The following is a 17,183-nucleotide window of genomic DNA, read 5'->3' as shown; positions in this document are numbered from 1 at the left end:
AAACAGATTTTCAAGTTTAATTCCAGCATTTAAGAGGTCGAAAAAAGACTGCTGTGCACTTTTAATCACGGAGTCATTTCTCCATTTTTGAGAAAGAGTCTCACTAGACAGCCCAGGCTGGCCTTGAACTCCAGATAATCCTCCCTCAGTCTCAGGAGTGCTGGGGTTAATGGTTTGAGCACCACGCCAGTCTCTGACTGTTCAGGTGCCGTGGAGGTCATTGAGTCTTGGGACAGGGGTCGGGGTTTAATCAAATCATCTTTTATCCTAAAAAGATGATCTTTTTTATCCTACAAAGGGTTTTTATTCCTTTATTCTAAAAAGGGTTTTTTAATCCTAAAAAGGGTTGTGTTTTAATCAAATCATCTTTTATCCTAAAAAAACAAAACAAAACAAAACTGTGTGCCATTAGAGAATCTGATTTTGTATTAGACAATCGTTGAAAATAATTTTTGCTCCTCCATCTCTATCATGTAACAATAAAAAGGTTCAAAAATTTGTTTGTGGCCAAGTGATTAAGATGATGGTCATTAGGGTCTTCTAATGGCAAGTTTAATTCTGCACAGTACACTTTTTTATCAATTCAGGATAATTATAGTATCTGGAGTTACAGAGGGAAAAAAAAAGTGTAAGCGAAATCATTGGCGTCGAATTCTTCGCCAAACTTATCCAACCTGTTTGTTGTTCAGGCTACACCTTAACTTTGGTGTATTCTTTCCTAAATGAGTCAACGCTGATAAACAGGGGTAAGGCTTCCTTAATTGTATCTATCTAATGTAGACAAAAACATTTGTCACTCGTCTTCCTTGTTAGTATAGTGGTGAGTATCCCCGCCTGTCACGCGGGAGACCGGGGTTCGATTCCCCGACAAGGAGGTCAGAGGCCATTTTTAAAAACTGTCTTCCTGCAATTTTAAAGCTACGGCCCAAGAGGAATTTAGGTTTAAATAGTGTTAGAGCTTAGCAAGCGCTTTGTAAGCTAAAAAGAAGCAGTGAGAACCAACAACAAAGTTGCGTTAATGGCCCATGTTCATTTTAGGCACCAAAACCTAAATGCAACCTTGTAGCCTACTGAGCTGCAAGTGTGCTCGATGATCTGACCAAGTTCTCTAACATCTGAAGTCGCCAGCAAAGTGTTTGTAAATGCTCATAAAACATAATGAACAGAAAAAATAGCTTTCGGAGTGGAAAACAACTACCATAAAGCCACAGCCAGCAATGTATGGCTCCTGCTCAGGGAAATTCACAGATTAGGGGGAAAAAACACACCCCAAGTGGAACTACTCAAGCAGTCACTTGATTAAAAACAAATGTGACTCTGCTTTGCACTAGGAATTCCAATAAGTGAAGTTCATAAATGAGTGTTTCAACTGGCCATCGGCATGGAAATATATTAATCACATCAAAAACAAACCCAGGTGAAATGCACACGGAATGAAGAAAAGTGGGAAAGTAATGCCTCTGAAAAACAATCTAGATACTACTCTATAGAGACTGTATATGCAACAACTTCCATTGCAGAAAGAAATCAGTCACTACGTCCAGGCAAATACTATACCAACGCTTCAAGGGCGTTAGTAGTTTTTCTCACTGTTAGACACCATGAGTGAGTGCAGAAGAGCCAGAGAATTGTTACACTGCATATGCCAAACAAAATGTAGATTCCGAATACAGATCCAGAGATAGACAAGCGGGCACAGAGATATGAGTAAGTTAATTGATAAGAGGACAGAATGACCATGAAAAGGGAAAAGAGGCAAAATATTTCAGTGGGTTTTCCAAAAGAGAACACCAAACATAATAGGATGCTCCCCTAGTCCCTGAACATTAAGACAGTTAAATGCCAGAAGAGAAAGTCAAAACTTCCTCAGCGAGATATAGATACTCAAACTTTTTCTAGCTCTTGCTGATCTTGAACTAGCCGCAATTCTCCTGCGTGCAGAATTACGGCGTGCGCCACCAAACCCTCCCTGAATATTAACTTTTCGTGTGTCTTAGCTTGTCAAGAGGTGACTGAGCCTTCCTAGGATCTGGAACCTCCCCGCCCCCTAAGAAGTCGGCCACAAATCGAACTCGACGGAAATTAACTTTCACTCGTTCCTTTGACAGTACAAAGATCCCGAGTCCCCAAAGGCGACTGCGCAGCCGCAGGTTCGAGGATGACGCCATCCGTTCCCTGCTGGGTCCTCAGAGCTGTGGAGGAAGGCTGGGGACGTTGGAGATTGAGGACCCAGATCACCTTACCGTATGCCCAAAGCGACTTTCGCTTCCACGTTGCAGGAATAAACCCGAGCACATTTGAGAAGGAAGGTGTGCTGCAGCGACGGATAGTAAAACCTAAAATGGAATATTAGATTAGATTCTTTTTACTGAAACAATCTGAATTCGGCAATGGAACTATACCTCATCATTGAGCAGTCCAGAGTGCTTGTGTGTGGGGTTCCATGGTGTAATGGTTAGCACTCTGGACTCTGAATCCAGCGATCCGAGTTCAAATCTCGGTGGAACCTACTTTGTTTTATTTTGCAGAGAAGATTCTTTAAATCCTCCAAATAATCTAAACTCTAATCCTTATAATATTCACAACAACGGACTGCTTTTACCTGTTGTCCTCCACTGCTTCTACCCGTCCTCCACTCCCGCACACATGCACAATTAGAGGGTCTCATTAATTTTTAAAGTTAGCATTAAAAATAATCAGTTTTGCCGGGCGGTGGTGGCACACGCCTTTAATCCCAGCACTTGGGAGGCAGAGGCAGGCAGATCTCTGTGAGTTCGAGACCAGCCTGGTCTACAAGAGCTAGTTCCAGGACAGGCTCCAAAACCACAGAGAAACCCTGTCTCGAAAAACCAAAAAAAAAAAAAAAAAAAAAAAAAAAAAAAATCAGTTTCATTATATCATTTTTATACAGACGTTATTCTACTTTGTTCTTACTCATCCCTCTTCCTCATCCGTCCTGCCCTTTGCTTACCTCACCCACCCCAAACCCTCCTTCTTCCATGTCATGTATTCTGTTACGGATTTCTTTTTCTGAGGGTCTCCCTTTCTGCTTTGATGACATAACACACACACACACACGTATGTACATATATATAAACACGTGTGCACACTTAAAACTAGATTGTTTTATTGTTGTTGTTCTGAGTCTGGTTTGTTTCACTTAAAATATCTACAGTTTCATTCATTTCCCTACAATAGGTATGACTTCATATTCATTTATTAGAGAAATTAAACTTCACAGTGCTTCTGCACCGCATTTTCTTTGAGCGTTCACCTGCTGATGAACACATTATCTGGCTCCATCCTAAGAGACAGTCTGAGAAGGCAGTCTTGGGCTGCCACGGCTGGCTAGCTGGTTTCATTTTTGCCGACCAACAAGATAAGGAGTCTGGTCCTGCACTAACCTCAAAGTCATCTTAGGAACAAGAGGTAGAAAAGACTGGCTCTGAACATTCTAGCTTCTGGTTAAACCTTGAAAGGGACAAAAACAACAAAAACAAACAAACAAAAGACTGGTGGTGGCGCACGCCTTTAATCCCAGTAATCCCCCCACTCAGGAGGCAGAGGGAGGCAGATTTCTGTGAGCTCGAGGCCAGCCTGGACTACAAGAGCTAGTTTAGGGACAGGCCCCAAAGTTACATAGAGCCCCTGTCTCGAAAGACAACAAACAGAGAAACAAACAAGAAAATCTTGCAAGGGGATCTACGTTTAATGACAGCTATTTTATTTAAACACAACAGTCATTTGTGTAGTTGTGACTGAGTAATTAAAGTGATGGACTAGTGGTCCATTTGGGCCTCTGACTTTACAAAATCAAACCTAACTAGATTCAAAACATTCAGAAGTTTGGAGGAAATTCTGGGATTAATAAAAAAGAAAAAGAAACGTGACCTATTCTAAACAAAAATCTCACCCTTCTTTACCAAATTTAACCTGTTTGTGGTGCTGGAATTGAGTCCTTCCCTCTAAGAAGCTCAGGGATTCACCCACCCTCTTACAGAGATCTAGAATACTACCTAACCTGTTTGAGATATAAGGAAGTCCCAGATGGAAGTTCTACAAGGAAACACTTTTTGCTTCCATCTGACTGAAAAACTAAAAGATTTAAATTCTCAGAATGGCAAAAATAAATAAATAAATAAATCATTAGTATAGGGTTATTTTCTTTTGTATGTTAGGAATTTTTAAAATGCAGTGTTTTAAACATTTAATGGTGACATGAATCTCATTATTCATTATGTATTCGTTTAAATGTTTGTTTCCCTTTTGCATTAGAGCCTTTGTAAACTACTCTGATTTGGAACTCAAGGCAATCCTACTGCCTCAACCTCTGAGTGCTGGTGCTTAGATCACAGTCCCAAGCTGCAAGCTCAGGCTGAAGCTTGGACATGTAGTAGATTTGTCCAATTGGTGGGAATAGGCGCCTGGAAGGCGGAGGGAAATGGGATCCTTAGGAGGAGGAGGAGGTAGACCAGACGAGGCAGCTTTGGTGGTTAAGGGCACAACTGTTAAAAAAAAAATTGGGAGGACTTGACAGGTTACTTCCTCTGGAAAGCCGACATCTACCGGCTGGTAATTCGTGCTGGTAACGACCCCAAAGAACTCCAAACCCAGGGAAGTCGTTCTTGATCCAGTCTTTGAGCTCTTAATTTCCGTCCCAGGAAAATCCCTTTGGCAATCTTGGTCAGATCTGGATCACAAAGACTAAGTACAAAGGAGGCAGTGGAAAAGAGAACACTAAGGACGCAGAAGAAATTATTCCTAGACTGGATGAAACTATATACTATCTTAGGAACTGTCTTCCGCAGGAGCAGAGTGGCGCAGCGGAAGCGTGCTGGGCCCATAACCCAGAGGTCGATGGATCGAAACCATCCTCTGCTATGAGGTTATTTTCTTGCAGCAAAAGATCTTTAGTTGTAGACAACTGGACGCCCTTCTCATGGCTCTTTATCGTGGTAAATTCTGTGAGTCAGCTGATCCTCCAGACAATATTTTGGTGTTTGTTTTGAGGAAGCCGTGCGTTGTATTCAAGGCTAGCCTTGACCTCAAGACAACCCTGCCTCAGCCTCCTAGTTCTAATTTTTTAATAGAATAAGTGTAAGACAACACGTGGAGAGAAAGAACTTCTAGAAGACCTGGATCATACATGACTCCACGTGTGTACAGGGCATAGACCTGGTAATGAGATTCTGGCTTGCCTTTTAGAGGGAGAGAAGAGAAGAAGGGAATTCCGTGGGACCTTATAAGGGGAGGAAGAGGGAAGACAGAAAGCAGAGGGGGGTTGGGAGGCTGTGTGCAGAGCAGATGCACAGAAGGGAGACGGAAGTGGGGATGCAGGGACAACTGAATGGGAGTGTAGGAGGAGGGAAGAGGGGTGTAAGGGACACTCACGGTCCATATTAGGTTGAGGAAAACAGATTCTTATGCACTGAAAACAATCTCTGAAAGTAAACACTGACTCCTGTTCCCAAGAGGGAACTCAAGACTTAAGAATGACTTCTTCATTTGAAATGACATCATGAAAATGTACGTACAGGTTCTCTAATGACCTTCAGTCTTTGTCAACAGCTCTAGTCTTACGAGTGACCACTGTGTTTTGTGGTCTTGGAAACGGAACCTAAAGCACTATGCTTGCTGAGCAGACGCTCTGCCACTGAACTTTATCTCCAGCCCTGGTTTTGCTTTATCTTGAGACAAAACTCACTAAGATGCCTATGGTAAGCTTGAACTCACTCTGTAGTCCAGACAAGCCTTGAACTTGAAATCTTCCTTGTCAGTCTTTCAAATAGCTGGAATTATAAACATGTAACACCGTTATAATATATACGTGGTGTCCCACACCCACTCCCCCACACGCACACACACGTGGGAATCCACTACTTTTCTCCTGACTCTTAATGTCACAATTCTATGTAATACAAACCTCTGTTTTTTTTCTTTAAAGGCGAGGTCTCTTGGAGTAGTGGTGGCCCACACCTTTAATCCCAGTGGTGGGAAGGCAGAGACAGGTGGATTTCTGTGAGTTGAGGCCAGTCTGGTCTATAGAGTGAGTTCCAGGACAGTCAGGGCACAGAGAATCCTTGTCTTCGGAGAGAAAAAAATAATAAGATAGTTGAAGCTGGCCTTAAGTTTGCTCTGCAGTGGAGGCTGACCTTAACTTCTGATCCAATCTCCTGCCACTCTGTTGTCCCTCCCCACCTCTCACTGCCCACCCCCACCCCTCAGTTAAAGTCATTGATTGTTGCCAGCTATCGAGTTTGAGCACTACAAATGAACCTGTCTCACAAAACAAAGAAAAGATTTTTGAGAAGAAAAATAAATAACAAGACAAAGAAAACACTGGGTAACAAGAGGGCTTTAGATTTTCTTTTGTATTGCATAATGTAACTAAAGAGATTAAAAAGTATCAAAGTGTAATTGAAGCATAAAGCCGCTGAAGAAGTAGCTTCGAGTTGCTAATGATTCATAAACACAATGTGGTGAATTAGGAGGTCAAAAGTGCACACGTGCCTACACCCATGGTTTCTCAAATCAGTGCTGTTGAGTTCACTTCCTCAGAAAAGGTTCCTGAGTTGTTCCTCTCTCTTTTGTTTCTTTGGTTTTTCTAGACAGGGTTTCACTGTGTAGCCCTGGCTGTCCTAGAACTATTTCTGTAGACCAAGCTGGCCTCCAACTAGAGATCTGCCTGCTTCTTCAGTGCTGGGATTAAAGGTGTTCAACACCACTGCCCAGCTTTGTTCCTCACGTTTAGACCACTCACCTGAGACACTTGTAGATCTAGTAGAAAAGACTAGAGAGCCCATGGGTAGAGGGCTATCGAGTTCATTTTCAAAAGATATTGTGAGAGCCGCACTCTGAATATGCCCTCACTTTCTGATATCTTCCTGTGTCGAGAGCAGCATGAGGGGATGTAGAGGAATTCCAGTAGAATCATTATATCTAGGGTAAACACTGAAATGAAATCGCTGTTTTCACTCTATTTAGGGAAAGACCAGAACAGTTGTTTTCTTTTTCTTATTGTTTTTATTGAGCTATATATTTTTCTCCGCTCCCCTCCATTCCTCTCTCCTTCCCTATTACCTTCTCCCATGGTCCCCATGCTTCCAATTTACTCAGGAGAGTTTGTCTTTTCCACTTCCCATGTAGATTAGATTCATGTATGTCTCTCTTCCGGTCCTCATTGTTGTCTAGGTTCTCCAGGACTGTGAATTGTAGGCTGGTTTTCTTTGCTTTGTGTCTAAAAGCCACTTATGAGTGAGTACATGTGATATTTGTCTGTCTGGGTCTGGGTTACCTCACTCCAAAACAGGTACTTTTCTTGAAGAAATCATTGTAGAGAACAGTGATTGGCCCCAAAAGCCATTTTTTTTTGTGTGTGTGTAACAAACTGTAAAAGTGCTTCTGCACGGCTCTTTGAGGGTCAGTTAGTTCATCAAGACTGCTCCTCCCATCTGCCACAGAGTCTTAGTTACATTCTGTGTTAATCTGCTTTCTTTGATCATCAATGCCAACAGGAAGGCGTGTAAATAGAAACAGAATTTCCTCGTCTTGTCGCTTTCTGTGTGTCATCAGTTCTATGTAAGTGGAGCCTATATACATACATACACGCATGCATGCATATATACATACATACACACATGCATATATATGACAAGGTCTCAGGCAACCAAAGCTGGTCTCAAGCTTGATCTGCACTGGAGGAGCTTCAACTTCTGATCCTTCAGTCTCTACCTTTTAAGTGTTGGCATTAAAGATATACCCTGAAGGCAGAAACAAACCTCTTAAAACAAAAAAGCAAACAAAACAAAACAAACAAAAACAAGCTTCTGCCTTGCTAATTATACATAAAATTTGCATTAATGGTTATGAAAGGTAATATTAATACTTAATGGTAATACAATTGATTCTGAATATAAATTAAAAAATTTAAACTGGTTAGGTATGGTGGTCCATGCCTTTAATCCCAGCATTTGTGAGGCAGAGGCAAGTGTATATCTTTGTCAGTTCAAAGCTAACCAGATCTACAAAACCAGTTTCAGAACAGCCAAGGCTTTTTCACAGAGAAACCCTGTCTTGGGTGATGGGGTGGGGGGTGGGGGGAAGAAAGAAAAATAAATGAATTTTCAAAAAAATGACATTAATGCTAATCCTTCCCAAACTTTCTATTCAACCACACATAGCTGTATTAAAATGAATTTGTTAATTTAAACGTAAATAATTTAAAAAGCTGAATACAAATGTCCTATGATTCAACAGAAGAAATTAGAAATCAGCCTCCAGATGGATCTTTCAGTCAGAGGCCAGCCTGGTCTACAGAGGGAGTTCCAGAACAGATGGGTCTACATGGAGATGTGTCACAAAAAAAATAAAAAAAAGAAAAAGAAAAGAAAGAAAGAAAGAAGTCAACTAGCACAAGATAAAAATAGAAACAACAAAACAATAACAACAGTAGTTACTGCTAATAATACCAGCATTTGGAACACAGACATGAAAGATCAGCATTAAAGGCCACATAGTGAACTGGGCTCTTCATAGTAGAAGAAAACCTCACTAGGTCTATGATCTAATTGTGTTTAAAAAGCTTCCACAATTTTTCCCCCGCCATTGATCTAATTGCTTTTAAAGCTTTTATAATTCTTTCAAGTAGTACTGAGCTCAGTGCTGCGAAAACATGCAGAGGAGTTTTTATTGGGCCGCCTAAGGAACTTATTAGTCACTAAAGAAATCTTCTGAAAAGCAATAGCCTCACGATTCGTGAGCCTTCAATAAGACATCGTAGTCGGCAGGATTCGAACCTGCGCGGGGAGACCCCAATGGATTTCTAGTCCATCGCCTTAACCACTCGGCCACGACTACATGAGGATAAACAGGCATGGAAGGGTAAGGAACCTGGCTTAACTTTAGTCTTCTAAAGTCTAACTTTATATATTTATATATACAATATAATATATAATTTATTTTATTTGAACTACTTGAGGCCTCTCCGACAGAAATAATGATTTACTGACAAACTGACATACAGCTCTTCATCTTCAGAGCTGATGTTCCTTCGAGGGAAAGAGATATTTCCAGAGACTAGCTTTCCTATCTTCTGTATCCTCGAGGTACAGCCAACAACTGGGACACGATCTAAATCCTCTGTAGGATTGTGAATGATGGAAACAATTCACAAAACCTGAGTGGCTACCCATTTTTAGCCTTCTAAGTAAGTTTTGAAACTCCTTGAGATTAAAGTTCTGAAGTTAATAAAAACAAGTGAAATGTAAGTCTACATTACTGAGACGAGGTGAACAGCAGCGGGGTTCACCTTAACAAAATAATGCTAGCTACAAAAATGTACTTTGGATTTTGCAAAATAACTTCATGTATAAACATGATATCACTTAATCCTTATGTCTCAATTGAGGAAAAAGAGGCAGGGAGAAGAATCCGTGCTCACATGGTACTTGGAAATTAGCTTTCTTCAGTGATATGTACTGTTTTTTTGCCCTTGGATGTTGTCTATGCCTTCAGCAATGTTTCTGGTTGCCTTACAGAAGTGAGGTTTGCTAGGTGGTTAAACATGGATAGCTGCACATTTTCCTCAAGCATTTTGAACTAAACTGATAAGCATGCCTTTAAAGGGGACACCTTTGTCATACAATGCTACTCACAAGCCAGATCTCCACTTCCCTTTGTACCAGACTTTTGCTTTTTATAATTTGAGTAATTTGCAAATATGGACTCTGCCTCAGGGAAATATCAAATAGCAGGTGACGACTTCAACTGGCTTGGCCCCTACCCGCTTGCAAAAGATGCGCAGTGATGCAGTCTGCGAACAACACACGCTTATTAAGTTATAGGTAGAATTGGAGGCAGTTAAGAAGACAGAAAAAAAATTCCCGAGTTTGTTCTGTAAAAATTAATTCGAACTACCAAAAGCGTCTTTTAAAGTAGTGTTCAGTTTTCACTAGATTACAATCAAAGATATTCTTGTATTTCTTCTGAAAATTGGGTGTAATTCAAAATAAAATAGTTTTGGTTTGCGTGTACATAGCTAAATCAGCTGTGCAACCCTCTGATGGCCGGGAATATCACACCGTCAAGAGAGAAAGGTACTGTTTGATGTTTGAATAATACATTCAACATATGTGTGTGCATGCCTTTGTAAGGTAGGGGCCCCACTCAGGGCTTCACAGATGCTAGGTATGATCTGCCAGTGAACTACAGTCCCAGCACCTAGGTTTAGAACATTTCCTGTGTGTATTTTATCGTTCTATAACTAGAGAACTGACAACCATTTGATTTAAGAATGCATCAAATATTTTTAAACGTTCTTTTTCTGCATACATATGCAAGACTAATTTTGAGTTGACCTCAAGAAACACAGCTCTCCAAAACTGAAAAACGTGAGCCTTGGACTTAGCAGTGAAGCATTTGCCTGCTATGGCCCTAGGTTCAATCCCTTGTAGCACACAACAAACACACTCACAGGTATGCACACTCACACACACACAGGAATGCACACACACACTACACACTCACAGAACTCATACAATTGTCTTCTCTCTCTCCATTTTTTAAAAACTAAACAAGTCATTAAAATAATCCCAGTTAAAGGGGTCGAAGAGATGTCTACTCTTCCAGAGGATCTGAGATTGGTTCCTAGCATTCAGGCAAGAGGTTCCCACTGACTTATACCCTCAGCCGCAACTAATACCACAACCTTTTCTGATCTCCGAGGACACTGGCGTACCGTTGTAGAGCATCCTCAGCTACATAGCAAATTCAAGGCCAGACTGTTACAGCGACTCCATTTCAAAAACAGCACAGGAACATACAAAACCAAAGGGAAACACAAGTTGGGAGAACCTCCTTGTGGGTCACGGAGGTCACGTATTCAAGATCTATCTAAATATCTATATCATTTACATCTATATCTACATCTCGGATAAATTCTCTGGAATATATATGCTTTGAGATGAAGCACACGATACAGAATTCCTGACATATATGCGAAGAGAGGTAAAATAAGACAACCTCCTAAGTGTCGGACATAAGGAAACAGTTACGTCAGTTTTATTGGAGTTGTTGAAAATTGCGTGTCTTTAATCACTTGTCCTTTTCTTAGGCAACAGAGCTACTCTCACCAAGTCAAAACCTTTGGAAATTGTATTCGGAGTTCCTTCCTCTACGGGGCTCAGGCGTCTGGGGGGGGCGCAGTCTTAGCTACAGTGAGATCTGAGGTCTGAGAACACAAGACTCCCCCACCCCTTCCAACACCCCAGTCCCTCTGCAGTGTAAGGGCAGCGGGGGGTGTAAATTTTAACTCTAAAGTGGCCTGTGTTTTCTCACTTTCCTAGCTCCTTGCGTTGGCACTTCTTGTTTAAGTTTACTTTGTACCGCAGACCCCTCTCCACGGATTCCAGAGAATGAATCAGTAGCGAGGGATCGCCCCTAGAAAGCCTTTACTTTCTTGCAACCGTGTCTGTAGTTCTGTTTCTCGGTATAAGCTAGGAAATTCTTTATCACTAGATTTCCGTGAAAATTTTCACCTATCCATTAGTTTATATTAACACTTCAGAAGTTGTGGGGAACAGGTAGTCGTGGCCGAGTGGTTAAGGCGATGGACTTGAAATCCATTGGGGTTTCCCCGCGCAGGTTCGAATCCTGCCGACTACGGTTTTACCAGGCATCTGTTGTAGCTGCTATAATCCCTGTTATCGAGCTGCATGTAATTGAAAATTATGCTGTTAAATTCTTTGACTCACCACACCAAACCTTTCCTCTCTGGCCTGCTATGTAAGGCTTGCACTGTAACCTCTTCCAAAGAGTCAAGACGCACATCGGTGATTCCAGCCTTTGGAAGGCTGAAGCAGCCTGCTTTCCTTAAGCTACACGCTAAAAATGTTTGAAGATCCCAGTTGCATGCTGTCTCCTCCTAGTACTGACATAGGAAAAACTGAGGACATAAACTGATATTATAAAGTAGGATCTATTACACTGCTTTTTGAAATACTAAATTGCACAGAGTGGAATTTAGCTAAAGGAGCACTCCCAGTTCTCTAATCAGCGCAGTTCCACCAGGCACACAGGATGACCCTGGATAGCAGCTCACTGGGAAAGGCAGCCCTGGTCTGTCTCTAGATAACGACGACAATGCTCTATACTGTAAATCTCCCTGCTTGTCCAAACAACTGAAGCTTGGAATTTCTTCTGTCTCTGTGAAACATGTTTAATTGTTCAGAGTGGAACTTGAGGGGCTATAAAATAATAGAAGCTAACAGATTTCTGTGCAAGGCTGGCTCCTTTCTGGATTAGCCAGGACATTGTTACTAATTTCCTTTATTAAATTCTGAGTGCTGGAGTGATTGATCACCAAGAAGGCATATTAATTCCCTAACAACACTAAGGATGGAACCTAGAGCCTTGGGCCCGCTAGGCAAGCGGTATACCACTGAACTGAGAGGCTAACCTGGAGCTCACACTGTAGCTCAGACTGGCCTGAAACTCACTGAACGTCTTTTGCCTCAGCTCGCAGGAGCTTGGATTATAGGCCTGTACCACCATGCCTATTTTCTCCATTCTAGATAAGCCGCTCAATGACACACAACGAAATGAGAAACGAGGGTTTCTAGATAGGATTATGAGGCCAGATTTCACGATTCCAAGGAGGACGCTCCCAAAGTATCTTGTTATTAGAAGATTCTGAGTTAGATTTAATAGGTATAGCAAATAGTTAATACAGCAAACCTCATTTTTCAAGCTCTTGCCCTTGCTGTGTGGCAGTTTCCTCAGAGAACATCTTAGAGGCAAAGTGCCAACGACACAGGCTGTTCCCAGGAGGTAGGGGGGCATTCTATCCTGTAGGGAACCTCAGCAGTTCAGGAAGTCCTTGGAAGGGACCAGTTATGCTAGGCCCCACCCTCCTCAGTAAGGCCGGCCTAGAGATTCTCCTCCGTAAGCTGAGTAGCCTAGAAGAGGCCCACCAGCCAGGCTGAACCAGCCAAGGTGCCTGAAAGAAGCAGAGATCAGCTGAACTGCCTGAAAAGAGATTTAAGGCCACCTGTGCTGCCTACAAGGGCCTCTGACTTGATGACTTCCAAGTCCTACAACCAGCTCCAGGTTCCCAGCTTTTGTGAACTGTCACCCCTGCTGTGGTAGACATTTCTTTCAGTCTCCCCTGGGATAGTATTGCACAACAGCCATAGACTACCATTTCAAAGGCTTTCCATACTTTGTGCTTTGTAGATCTATTCAATATAACTCATTTCACAGGCCGGAAAGGCTGTCGAGGTGAAGGCAATAAGAAACCAAGCTATGTCCAGAACGTTCAGAATTTGATATCCCTTTAACTGGCCTTTTGTCAGGAAAGCTGTCCCCGTCTTTTCTGCTCAGTTTGTCGAGCAGCTGCCCTTACTTCTCCCCATCCAGATCTGGTCTCTAGCCTGAACCTCGGGGTAGAGGCTGCAGAGCAGCGCTGTTCAGCCAGTGGTTCCGGTGGGGCTTACGAGAGCGGGTCACAGCACCTGCCCATCGGGTCTTTGGAGGTGGTGGCATGTTTATATAAAAATATCAGTCGTTGACCCAGGTGTCACCTGCTTTCTCTGAAGATTTTTTTAGTTCATGAGGAGTCCTCTGACATTAGACTTTCTCGGTCTCTGGGTATTTGTCACTGAAAACAACCAACTCTTTCCATAACTGACTTAAGGGAGAACTAAGTAAAGATTATCTTAGGCAGACAGATGGAGACGTTGGGGTTTTTTCACACAGGACAGAAGAGGAAGACTATGGAAGGAAAGAAGCTGTCATGCTCTATACCTGTAATTATAGCACTAGGGGTGGGGTGACGTTGATGCAGAAGGATTGCCATGAGTTCAAGGCCAACCTGGGCTACACAATGAGTTCTAGATTAGCCTAAACTAGAGTGGGACCTTGTAGGAAAGGAGAGAAAAGGACAAGAAGATACTACTAGTCCTTCCTCAATTTACGTGAGGAGAAAAAAACCTCAGTTTTCTCCAGGGGGCTTCGGAGCTGGCCCAGTCATCCCTACTGGTCTAGCACATTCAGGCGACCAGTGTCCTGGTTCCTCAGACGACAAGAAACAAACACATTCTGAAGCCTGTGAGTTTAGCCCTTGTACAGAGGAAACATCAATGCGCTCAGATTTCTGGGTGGGAGAGGAGAGAGAGCAAGCACCAAGTGAGAGGCAGGTGATCACGCTGTCAGGGAAGAGATGAGCACACAGCTCTAGACCATGGGAGAGCATGTAACCACTGCAACATCTGTAAGGAAAAGCGGATTGCAACTGTCAATATTAGAAGATTGCTTTTGTGGTGTTTTGTTTTTAAATTTTGGAGAGGAGCTCTTACTGTGTAGCTGACCTGGAATTCTTGAAAGTAGATGGGCCTTTTATCCTTCTCTCGCCTCTTTAAAGTCCTGTGGTTTCCAGAAATTTGGGATAAAATTATTTGCCTCTAATGATGAAAGACCTAGTTCGGGAGCAAGTTAACACATGATCATCCGAGGGCCGGGGAAGCCATTCAGCACTGAGCAAGAGGAGACAGACCTACGAGATATTTAATGAAATGAGAGTCAGGGATTTTATATGCCACTAGGATGCATTTTGTGTCAAACAAAGTATTATGAAGTATTTAAAAAGACTGGATCTATATTTAATTCTATGGATAAATATGAAAAAAAGGAAGAAGGTAACAATTTCAGGAGGAGAATGAAATACATAACAAATTATCATTCATGAAAATAAAAATCACATTAATATGTGCTTTGTAGGAAGTAATAAATTCTATTACAAATGTATGGTTTCATTACTTATTTATTTGATTGGTGATTTTATTTATTCTGTGTTATCCTATGTTACTGGTGATTTTATTTATATATTTATTTGTTTACTATAGTGCCGGGCATGGGAGTCTTACAGTGATATGCAACTCAATTTCATTGGGATTCTCTCTTTACTTGATCACCAATGCATTGGGGTAAGAAGTACAGAAGACTTAGAAGGAACAGAATTAATTGTAGATTCACAGACATGAGAAAGACAAAAGCGGCCTTTAAAATTAAGTAGGTCCCACCGAGATTTGAACTCGGATCGCTGGATTCAGAGTCCAGAGTGCTAACCATTACACCATGGAACCACCTGATGGTCGCTCTTTTCTCCTACCATCAATGATGAGTAGGAACAGGAGTTTATTAGTCTGAATTCCTGTTTGTGACGGCTTCTGGCCTAGGCTGACCTTCCACGGCCTTGTAGTCACCACCGTCTTTGAGCTCCCTGACCTCATAGCTCCTCCTCCTAAGAGCTGGAATTACAGGATTGTGCTACCACACCCTGTTTTCAAATTCAAAATTCTTAATATATTATCTTACTGGTGACATCTTCTAGAAGAAAATCCTCGGGAATTTATTTTGTCCATTTCAGTATTTTTTTTTTTTGTTGTTGTTTGTTTTTGATATTCTAGAGTTGGACGGAATGTTTTAAGTTTTTCATGCAATGTAATAACCTAGAAACCTTGAAGTGGGCATTTTTAGTAGTCGTTTTATTTTGAGTGTGTGTACTTGAAATTACAGAACAGTCTTCCTGCCACAGGCTCTGTAAAACTAGAATTACAGTGTCGTGCAAGGATTTCAGATTTCATTTTATCCAGGGAGCTCACAAGATTATTTCTGTGCAGTAATCCCTTGCATTTGGATTTCTCTTCCTATCAATGTACAAACAAACTTGCCGTTGGGAAGGTGTAAGATGTATTTTAGTTTAAGAAGTTAAGATTTTTTTTCCTTTCTTTCATATTATCATGATATATCATATCTTTTTTTAAAAAATATTTATTTATTATGGATACAATATTCTGTCTGTGTGTATGCCTGCAGGCCAGAAGAGGGCACCAGACCTCATTACAGATGGTTGTGAGCCACCATGTGGTTGCTGGGAATTGAACTCAGGACCTTTGGAAGAGCAGGCAATGCTCTTAACCACTGAGCCATCTCTCCAGCCCCTATCATATCTTTTTTTGTGTGTGCATAAATAGCAGCCCTACTAGGGAGTCTTTGGCCAAAACAGACCAGTACGTAGTCGGCAGGATTCGAACCTGCGCGGGGAGACCCCAATGGATTTCTAGTCCATCGCCTTAACCACTCGGCCACGACTACAGCTGTCTACCATCTTGTTTTCTATTAATAAAGGGACATTATTTGTAAACAGCGTTCGTCGTCTGGTGCCAGTGGAACAAGGGCTTTGAGACAAGATTTCGAAATTGAGAACACTTTCATCTCAACAGCAGCGTAGACTCAGGCGTTGTTGAGTAGTTTCGAAGCCTGGATGGTGTAATTATTCTTCTGCGACAACTTTCAGGAACATAGCCTCTTGTCTGAACGACATTGCTTATAGTGGTCTTCAGGAAGCAAACGCTTCCCGTTGCTGTGTCCAAGGTTTCCAAGGGCCCCCCTCATCAGGGTCCCTGCTGCCCTCTTCTGTGTTTGGAAAAGCGTTTGCAAACGTGAACGCACTTCACTCTCCAGAGACTATCGAAATAGCCCAGAAACAGTCAACCCGGTAGTTTCTTTTCCTAACTGGGTTTTACTTAAGAATAGACACAATGCGGAAATTATCCTTCCGTAGTTTATTCGAAGCCTTAGCTCATAAGTCCGAGACAACTTGCTAGCACTGAGCCCGAAGCAGGATTGAAGTAGGGTAGAAAAGCAAGAAAAAGTAAGGGAACACGGGTCCTCAACCAAGAATCAAGAAACTCTTAAGCAAGATTAAAATTCATATTTACAACAAAACCATATACCGCCTTGAACCTAGTATAGTTAGTAATTTTTGGCGCTTTTTACCTGCTTTTGTCTTCCGAGTCTGTAGTCAAAAGGCTTGAAAGTACTTACGAGTTACTATGTTTTGGATCCGGGAAGTAAAAAGTGCCAAAAGTGTATCAGTTACTGCCTCGGGACCACACACTTGCGTGTTTCATATTCTATGCTGTACACTACCGTCCGCTTTCTAGTTACTTCCTATTTCTTTCCTTCCATCAGCTGTAAAATGAGGGGAAGTCAGCAGGAGCTAGAAAAGAGATTCAGAAGTGAAGAAAAGAGTGGACGAAGCTGTAGGAGCGCCGAGAAGAAACGAACACAGTGTAGAACATTCACTCCGCCTGAGTTTGGGGCCCCAAAGTGGGAAAGACGAGATC

At 41.9% G+C, this 17,183-nt stretch overlaps 7 non-coding genes across 7 annotated transcripts; 4 read left to right on the top strand and 3 right to left on the bottom strand.

Moving 5' to 3' along the window:
* Nucleotides 1–803: 803 nt before the first annotated feature.
* Nucleotides 804–875, top strand: Trnad-guc (transfer RNA aspartic acid (anticodon GUC)). Its single transcript has one exon. It is a non-coding gene; the product is annotated as a tRNA-Asp (tRNA).
* A 1,562-nt stretch (nucleotides 876–2,437) lies between these two features.
* On the top strand, nucleotides 2,438–2,509 carry Trnaq-cug (transfer RNA glutamine (anticodon CUG)). The gene has a single exon. It is a non-coding gene; the product is annotated as a tRNA-Gln (tRNA).
* Nucleotides 2,510–4,809: 2,300 nt separating this feature from the next.
* On the top strand, nucleotides 4,810–4,881 carry Trnam-cau (transfer RNA methionine (anticodon CAU)). Its single transcript has one exon. It is a non-coding gene; the product is annotated as a tRNA-Met (tRNA).
* A 3,893-nt stretch (nucleotides 4,882–8,774) lies between these two features.
* Nucleotides 8,775–8,856, bottom strand: Trnas-aga (transfer RNA serine (anticodon AGA)). Its single transcript has one exon. It is a non-coding gene; the product is annotated as a tRNA-Ser (tRNA).
* Nucleotides 8,857–11,579: 2,723 nt separating this feature from the next.
* Trnas-uga (transfer RNA serine (anticodon UGA)) lies at nucleotides 11,580–11,661 on the top strand. The gene has a single exon. It is a non-coding gene; the product is annotated as a tRNA-Ser (tRNA).
* A 3,404-nt stretch (nucleotides 11,662–15,065) lies between these two features.
* On the bottom strand, nucleotides 15,066–15,137 carry Trnaq-cug (transfer RNA glutamine (anticodon CUG)). The gene has a single exon. It is a non-coding gene; the product is annotated as a tRNA-Gln (tRNA).
* A 930-nt stretch (nucleotides 15,138–16,067) lies between these two features.
* Nucleotides 16,068–16,149, bottom strand: Trnas-aga (transfer RNA serine (anticodon AGA)). Its single transcript has one exon. It is a non-coding gene; the product is annotated as a tRNA-Ser (tRNA).
* Nucleotides 16,150–17,183: the final 1,034 nt, after the last annotated feature.

This window comes from Chionomys nivalis, chromosome 13, assembly GCF_950005125.1.
Source record: "Chionomys nivalis chromosome 13, mChiNiv1.1, whole genome shotgun sequence".
NCBI classification, from domain to species: domain Eukaryota; kingdom Metazoa; phylum Chordata; class Mammalia; order Rodentia; family Cricetidae; genus Chionomys; species Chionomys nivalis.
Note: the sequence above shows the minus strand (reverse complement) of the source record. Positions and strands in the feature narration are given on the sequence as shown.